Source organism: Zootermopsis nevadensis, unplaced genomic scaffold, assembly GCF_977971745.1.
Source record: "Zootermopsis nevadensis isolate Lab colony 2312 unplaced genomic scaffold, Znev_1.0 Znev_ptg000079l, whole genome shotgun sequence".
Classification (NCBI taxonomy): domain Eukaryota; kingdom Metazoa; phylum Arthropoda; class Insecta; order Blattodea; family Termopsidae; genus Zootermopsis; species Zootermopsis nevadensis.
This window is the reverse complement of record NW_028259210.1, coordinates 18,365-28,031: the sequence shown is the minus strand read 5'-3', so window position 1 is coordinate 28,031 and position 9,667 is coordinate 18,365.

The following is a 9,667-nucleotide window of genomic DNA, read 5'->3' as shown; positions in this document are numbered from 1 at the left end:
AAATTTCTTCGACTATAAAAAATATTTTTCAAGTACTCCTCAACTAACAACAACTTAGAAGTTTTCGTATTGCGGCCAAAAACTAAGTTTTGACCAGCAATACGAAAAAATTTCTAAGTTCTTAGAATATTTCGTACTACCAGAAACTAAGTTCTGGCAAAGTACGAAAAAATTCTAAGTTGTTCTTAGAAATTTCCGAACTTGTACCAAAAACTAAGTTTTTGGCAAAGTTCGAAAAAATTCTAAGTTCTAGCTAGAGTGTATGGAAGGAATTCAGGAACCCTAAATGATAACATGATTCAAAACAAAAAAAATATTTATTATGCAAAAAAATTCTATTTGTACATCAGTTTACAAAATATAATTCATTCATTTATTTCATCTTCTTTATCTCGACTGGAAAAGTATCATCACCTGAAAAAAAATCAAAAAACAAACATTAATTTCAATCAAAGCAAAGAAAATTAACTGAAAACAAAATAAATATAAAAATTAAATAGATTCTGAGTGCAAGTTCTGTCTACGTATACGCAAATTATTTCTGCTTTTGAATTGCACGAGTACATTAGCCGTAGGCGCATTCTGCGTGTAGGTGAAGTCGATAGATGTCTTGTGCATAGTGGAGGCAGGTTCTCTCTGTGTGGGGCATGCATGCGTGTGGTATGTGCGCTCAGAATATATATAATAAGTATGTGTGCAAGTTATTATTTATTATATATGCGAAGCTCTTCAGTGCAGCATGCGATTATTATAATTTATGCATGTGGAGAGTATTTGCTCGCATATTTTATGAATGCAGAGAGAGTGTGTGTTGAGATCGTGTAGAAAATAAATTATTATTTACTTTTCGTATGTTTTAAGTTGATATTGATGTTTCTTATTTGATAAATAATTTTTGGAATTAATTCGAGTTAGTCCGTTGTCAAGTACAAAAAAATTAAACAGCAGAATTAAGAAAGTACAACAAAGTAACAAATGAATACGAAGTGACTACACAAAATGAAAAATTATCAAAAATACAAAAATTATCATCCATTAAAAAGAACTGAACACTTGCAAAGACATCATCAATGGCAAAAAACATAACTTGCTTAAAAACATACAATTCATAAAAGCTGCTTTGTTATGAACTGCTCGACATAATCGTCGTATGTTTTTAATGAAATAATATTTTGCTACAAAGTGTCTTTTAAAGCATCAACAGTCTTGTTTGCATGGATGATCATTTATATATATTTCAAATAATTATTCAAGATTAGGCAAGATTAAAAAAATAAATGCAAGAGAATAAGAAAAAATAAAACAATAAAGAAATTAGACACAAAACGAAAAAGAAACAAGAAAATAAAGTAAAAGACAATAAATACATACCAAAAGGAAAAAAAGAATTAAAAAGAGCAAAGTCTTTTAATTTCTTTCAGCTTTTAGTATGTATTTATTTTCTATTACTTTATTTTCTTGTTTCTCTTTCGTTTTGTGTCTAATTTCTTTATTGTTTTATTTTTTCTTATTCTCTTGCAGTTATTTCTTTAATCTTGCCTAATCTTCAATAATTATTTCAAATATATATAAATGATCATCCATGCAAACAAGACTGTTGATGCTTTAAAAGACACTTTGTAGCAAAATATGATTTCATTAAAAACATACGACGATTATGTCGAGCAGTTCATAACAAAGCAGCTTTTATAAATTCTATGTTTTTAAGCAAGTCATGTTTTTGGCCATTGATGATGTCTTTGCAACTGTTCACTTCTTTTTAATGGATCATGACTTGTATTTCTGATAATTTTTCATTTTGTGTAGTCACTTCGTATTCATTTGTTACTTTCTTGTACTTTCTTAATTCTGCTGTTCAATTTCTTTTGTACTTGACAACGGACTAACTCCAAGTCATTCAAAAAATTATTTATCAAATAACAAACATCAATATCAACTTAAAACATACGAAAAGTAAATAAATAAAATATATTTCTACACCATCTCAACACACACTCTCTGCATTCATAAAATATGCGAGCAAATACTCTCCACATGCATAAATTATAATAATTGCATGCTGCACTGAAGAGCTTCGCATATATAATAAATAATAACTTGCACACATACTTATTATATATATTCTGAGCGCACATACCACACGCATGCATGCCCCACACAGAGAGAACCTGCCTCCACTATGCACAAGACATCTATCGACTTCACCTACACGCAGAATGCGCCTACGGCTATGTACGCGTGCAATTCAAAAGCAGAAATAATTTGCGCATACGTAGACAGAACGTGCACTCAAAATCTATCGACATGTAGTACTACACACACACAAACTAAACACATAAACTACACACACACTACAGTTACCATCCACCTAATATCAAAATAAATTCAGTACAATGGAAGCAGTCACCAATCTACTTTCGCATGGCTTTGTGAATCCCTTTAACATAAAAGCAGTCACATACCCATTACATTTCACCTCAAACCAAAGCAAAATAATCAAAAAGCAACCTGAAACCAACCCAAAAGCAATCACATACCAACACCAAATAAAAATCTATTTTCAGATAGCTTTGGGAATGCTTTCAACATAAAAGCAGTCGCATACCCATCTAAAATCAAATCCAAAACCATTCGCAAATCAATCTAAAATCAAACTATTTCAAGATGACTTTGTGATTGCCTATAATGTAAAAGCACTCACATACCCATCTAAAATCAAATCCAAAACCATTCAAAAATAAATCTAAGTTCAGTCTATTTCAAGATAACTTTGTAAATGCATTCAATGTAAAAGCACTGACATAGCCATCAAACACCAAACCCAAAACCAATCAAAAATAAATCTAACTTCAGTCTATTTCAAGATAACTTTGTAAATGCATTCAATGTAAAAGCACTGACATAGCCATCAAACACCAAACCCAAAACCAATCAAAAATAAATCTAAGTTCAGTCCATTTCAAGATAACTTTGTAAATGCATTCAATGTAAAAGCACTGACATAGCCATCAAACACCAAACCCAAAACCAATCAAAAATAAATCTAAGTTCAGTCCATTTCAAGATAACTTTGTAAATGCATTCAATGTAAAAGCACTGACATAGCCATCATACTCCAAACCCAAAACCAATCAAAAATAAATCTAAGTTCAGTCTATTTCAAGATAACTTTGTAAATGCATTCAATGTAAAAGCACTGACATAGCCATCAAACACCAAACCCAAAACCAATCAAAAATAAATCTAAGTTCAGTCCATTTCAAGATAACTTTGTAAATGCATTCAATGTAAAAGCACTGACATAGCCATCATACTCCAAACCCAAAACCAATCAAAAATAAATCTAAGTTCAGTCTATTTCAAGATAACTTTGTAAATGCATTCAATGTAAAAGCACTGACATAGCCATCAAACACCAAACCCAAAACCAATCAAAAATAAATCTAAGTTCAGTCCATTTCAAGATAACTTTGTAAATGCATTCAATGTAAAAGCACTGACATAGCCATCAAACACCAAACCCAAAACCAATCAAAAATAAATCTAAGTTCAGTCCATTTCAAGATAACTTTGTAAATGCATTCAATGTAAAAGCACTGACATAGCCATCAAACACCAAACCCAAAACCAATCAAAAATAAATCTAAGTTCAGTCCATTTCAAGATAACTTTGTAAATGCATTCAATGTAAAAAAGCACTCACATAGCCATCAAACATCAAACCCAAAACCAATCAAAAATAAATCTAAGTTCAGTCTATTTCAAGATAACTTTGTAAATGCATTCAATGTAAAAGCACTGACATAGCCATCAAACACCAAACCCAAAACCAATCAAAAATAAATCTAAGTTCAGTCTATTTCAAGATAACTTTGTAAATGCATTCAATGTAAAAGCACTCACATAGCTATCAAACATCAAACCCAAAACCAATCAAAAATAAATCTAAGTTCAGTCTATTTCAAGATAACTTTGTAAATGCATTCAATGTAAAAGCACTGACATAGCCATCAAACACCAAACCCAAAACCAATCAAAAATAAATCTAAGTTCAGTCTATTTCAAGATAACTTTGTAAATGCATTCAATGTAAAAGCACTGACATAGCCATCAAACACCAAACCCAAAACCAATCAAAAATAAATCTAAGTTCAGTCTATTTCAAGATAACTTTGTAAATGCATTCAATGTAAAAGCACTGACATAGCCATCAAACACCAAACCCAAAACCAATCAAAAATAAATCTAAGTTCAGTCTATTTCAAGATAACTTTGTAAATGCATTCAATGTAAAAGCACTCACATAGCTATCAAACATCAAACCCAAAACCATTCAAAAATAAATCTAACTTCAGTCTATTTCAAGATAACTTTGTAAATGCATTCAATGTAAAAAAGCACTCACATAGCTATCAAACATCAAACCCAAAACCAATCAAAAATAAATCTAAGTTCAGTCTATTTCATGATAACTTTGTAAATGCATTCAATGTAAAAAAGCACTCACATAGCTATCAAACATCAAACCCAAAACCATTCAAAAATAGATCTAAGTTCAGTCTATTTCAAGATAACTTTGTAAATGCATTCAATGTAAAAAAGCACTCACATAGCTATCAAACATCAAACCCAAAACCAATCAAAAATAAATCTAAGTTCAGTCTATTTCAAGATAACTTTGTAAATGCATTCAATGTAAAAGCACTGACATAGCCATCAAACACCAAACCCAAAACCAATCAAAAATAAATCTAAGTTCAGTCTATTTCAAGATAACTTTGTAAATGCATTCAATGTAAAAGCACTCACATAGCTATCAAACATCAAACCCAAAACCATTCAAAAATAAATCTAACTTCAGTCTATTTCAAGATAACTTTGTAAATGCATTCAATGTAAAAAAGCACTCACATAGCTATCAAACATCAAACCCAAAACCAATCAAAAATAAATCTAAGTTCAGTCTATTTCATGATAACTTTGTAAATGCATTCAATGTAAAAAAGCACTCACATAGCTATCAAACATCAAACCCAAAACCATTCAAAAATAGATCTAAGTTCAGTTTATTTCAAGATAACTTTGTAAATGCATTCAATGTAAAAGCACTGACATAGCCATCAAACTCCAAACCCAAAACCAATCAAAAATAAATCTAAGTTCAGTCTATTTCAAGATAACTTTGTAAATGCATTCAATGTAAAAGCACTGACATAGCCATCAAACTCCAAACCCAAAACAGATCAAAAATAAATCTAAGTTCAGTCTATTTCAAGATAACTTTGTAAATGCATTCAATGTAAAAAAGCACTCACATAGCTATCAAACATCAAACCCAAAACCATTCAAAAATAAATCTAAGTTCAGTCTATTTCAAGATAACTTTGTAAATGCATTCAATGTAAAAGCACTGACATAGCCATCAAACTCCAAACCCAAAACCAATCAAAAATAAATCTAAGTTCAGTCTATTTCAAGATAACTTTGTAAATGCATTCAATGTAAAAAAGCACTCACATAGCTATCAAACATCAAACCCAAAACCATTCAAAAATAAATCTAACTTCAGTCTATTTCAAGATAACTTTGTAAATGCATTCAATGTAAAAGCACTGACATAGCCATCAAACTCCAAACCCAAAACCAATCAAAAATAAATCTAAGTTCAGTCTATTTCAAGATAACTTTGTAAATGCATTCAATGTAAAAGCACTGACATAGCCATCAAACACCAAACCCAAAACCAATCAAAAATAAATCTAAGTTCAGTCTATTTCAAGATAACTTTGTAAATGCATTCAATGTAAAAGCATCACATAGCCATCAAACATCAAACCCAAAAACAATCAAAAATAAATCTAAGTTCAGTCTATTTCAAGATAACTTTGTAAATGCATTCAATGTAAAAGCATCACATAGCCATCAAACATCAAACCCAAAACCAATCAAAAATAAATCTAAGTTCAGTCTATTTCAAGATAACTTTGTAAATGCATTCAATGTAAAAAAAGCACTCACATAGCTATCAAACATCAAACCCAAAACCATTCAAAAATAAATCTAAGTTCAGTCTATTTCAAGATAACTTTGTAAATGCATTCAATGTAAAAAAGCACTCACATAGCTATCAAACATCAAACCCAAAACCAATCAAAAATAAATCTAAGTTCAGTCTATTTCAAGATAACTTTGTAAATGCATTCAATGTAAAAAAGCACTCACATAGCTATCAAACATCAAACCCAAAACCATTCAAAAATAAATCTAAGTTCAGTGTATTTCAAGATAACTTTGTAAATGCATTCAATGTAAAAGCACTGACATAGCCATCAAACTCCAAACCCAAAACCAATCAAAAATAAATCTAAGTTCAGTCTATTTCAAGATAACTTTGTAAATGCATTCAATGTAAAAAAGCACTCACATAGCTATCAAACATCAAACCCAAAACCATTCAAAAATAAATCTAAGTTCAGTCTATTTCAAGATAACTTTGTAAATGCATTCAATGTAAAAGCATCACATAGCCATCAAACCCAAAACCAATCAAAAATAAATCTAAGTTCAGTCTATTTCAAGATAACTTTGTAAATGCATTCAATGTAAAAAAGCACTCACATAGCTATCAAACATCAAACCCAAAACCATTCAAAAATAAATCTAAGTTCAGTCTATTTCAAGATAACTTTGTAAATGCATTCAATGTAAAAGCATCACATAGCCATCAAACCCAAAACCAATCAAAAATAAATCTAAGTTCAGTCTATTTCAAGATAACTTTGTAAATGCATTCAATGTAAAAAAGCACTCACATAGCTATCAAACATCAAACCCAAAACCATTCAAAAATAAATCTAAGTTCAGTCTATTTCAAGATAACTTTGTAAATGCATTCAATGTAAAAAAGCACTCACATAGCTATCAAACATCAAACCCAAAACCAATCAAAAATAAATCTAAGTTCAGTCTATTTCAAGATAACTTTGTAAATGCATTCAATGTAAAAAAGCACTCACATAGCTATCAAACATCAAACCCAAAACCATTCAAAAATAAATCTAAGTTCAGTCTATTTCAAGATAACTTTGTAAATGCATTCAATGTAAAAGCATCACATAGCCATCAAACATCAAACCCAAAACCAATCAAAAATAAATCTAAGTTCAGTCTATTTCAAGATAACTTTGTAAATGCATTCAATGTAAAAAAGCACTCACATAGCTATCAAACATCAAACCCAAAACCATTCAAAAATAAATCTAAGTTCAGTCTATTTCAAGATAACTTTGTAAATGCATTCAATGTAAAAAAGCACTCACATAGCTATCAAACATCAAACCCAAAACCAATCAAAAATAAATCTAAGTTCAGTCTATTTCAAGATAACTTTGTAAATGCATTCAATGTAAAAAAGCACTCACATAGCTATCAAACATCAAACCCAAAACCATTCAAAAATAAATCTAAGTTCAGTCTATTTCAAGATAACTTTGTAAATGCATTCAATGTAAAAGCATCACATAGCCATCAAACATCAAACCCAAAACCAATCAAAAATAAATCTAAGTTCAGTCTATTTCAAGATAACTTTGTAAATGCATTCAATGTAAAAAAGCACTCACATAGCTATCAAACATCAAACCCAAAACCATTCAAAAATAAATCTAAGTTCAGTCTATTTCAAGATAACTTTGTAAATGCATTCAATGTAAAAGCATCACATAGCCATCAAACATCAAACCCAAAACCAATCAAAAATAAATCTAAGTTCAGTCTATTTCAAGATAACTTTGTAAATGCATTCAATGTAAAAAAGCACTCACATAGCTATCAAACATCAAACCCAAAACCATTCAAAAATAAATCTAAGTTCAGTCTATTTCAAGATAACTTTGTAAATGCATTCAATGTAAAAGCATCACATAGCCATCAAACATCAAACCCAAAACCAATCAAAAATAAATCTAAGTTCAGTCTATTTCAAGATAACTTTGTAAATGCATTCAATGTAAAAAAGCACTCACATAGCTATCAAACATCAAACCCAAAACCAATCAAAAATAAATCTAAGTTCAGTCTATTTCATGATAACTTTGTAAATGCATTCAATGTAAAAAAGCACTCACATAGCTATCAAACATCAAACCCAAAACCAATCAAAAATAAATCTAAGTTCAGTCTATTTCAAGATAACTCTGTAAATGCATTCAATGTAAAAGCATTCACTTAGCCATCTGAAACCAATCTATACCACATACAAAGCCATCTAAACCCAATCCATTTTCTAATCACTTTCTAACTGCCTTTAATATAAAAGCATTCACTTAGCCATCTGAAACCAATCTATACCAAATACAAAGCCATCTAAACCCAATCAATTTTTGAAATCATTTTCTAACTGCCTTTAATATAAAGGCATTCACTTAGCCATCTGAAACCAATCTATACCACATACAAAGCCATCTAAACCCAATCCATTTTCGAAATCACTTTCTAACTGCCTTTAATATAAAGGCCTTCACTTAGCCATCTGAAACCAATCTATACCACATACAAAGCCATCTAAACCCAATCAATTTTTGAAATCATTTTCTAACTGCCTTTAATATAAAGGCATTCACTTAGCCATCTGAAACCAATCTATACCACATACAAAGCCATCTAAACCCAATCCATTTTCAAATCATTTTCTAACTGCCTTTAATATAAAAGCATTCACTTAGCCATCTGAAACCAATCTATACCATATACAAAGCCATCTGAAACCAATCTATACCATATACAAAGCCATCCAAAGCCCACAAAATTATACAACAAGCAACCACACACAAGACACAAGACACAAGACACAACACTCGCAACCAAACATACCGCATTCGACACACATCCACACAGCACTCAACACATCTCATTATTTTTAACATGTTTTACCGCCATAAAAATTCATTTCAGCTTTCGCTTACCACCATTCTTCTCACTCCAGGACCTTTCTCCTCACTCCAGGACCTTTCTTCTCACTCCAGGGCCTTTCTCCTCACTCCAGGACCTTTCTTCCAGCCAGGACTCCAAGTTCCACACCCGTCACGAAGGTACGACATTGGCTCTGGGGCACGCACCGTACCCGGCGACAGTTACAAAACTCGGGAGCGCAGACCTAATTCATCGGCAGTTTCCGAAACTCGGGGGGGCTCAGAACGGTCTCCTCGACAATTACCCATACTCTGGGACTCAGACCGCACTCGGCTGCAATTACCAAGACTCGCCGGCACAAACCGCAGTCATCAGCAGTTACGGACACTCGAGGACACACGTCGTACTCGTCGGGAGTTACCGAAACTCGAGGGCTCAGACACCTCTCTACGGCACGCACTCACCGGAAGTTACCGATACTCGCAAAACCAGGCCGCACTCGCGACAGCACCGAAGCTCGACGGCCAGGCCAACCTCGGCAGCAGTCTTCGAAACTCGCAATCAGAAAAAGTTACCCAAACCCATGGGCGCAGACTACACCCCAAACTAGGACCGGACTCTCACACACACACACACGACGGCAGCAACTGGATTCACCGGACTCCACGGCGACGGCAGGAACCACACACACACTCACACTCGACGTCATACACGGAATTCGACGACGCGGCAGGAACCCCCCCCCCCCACACACACA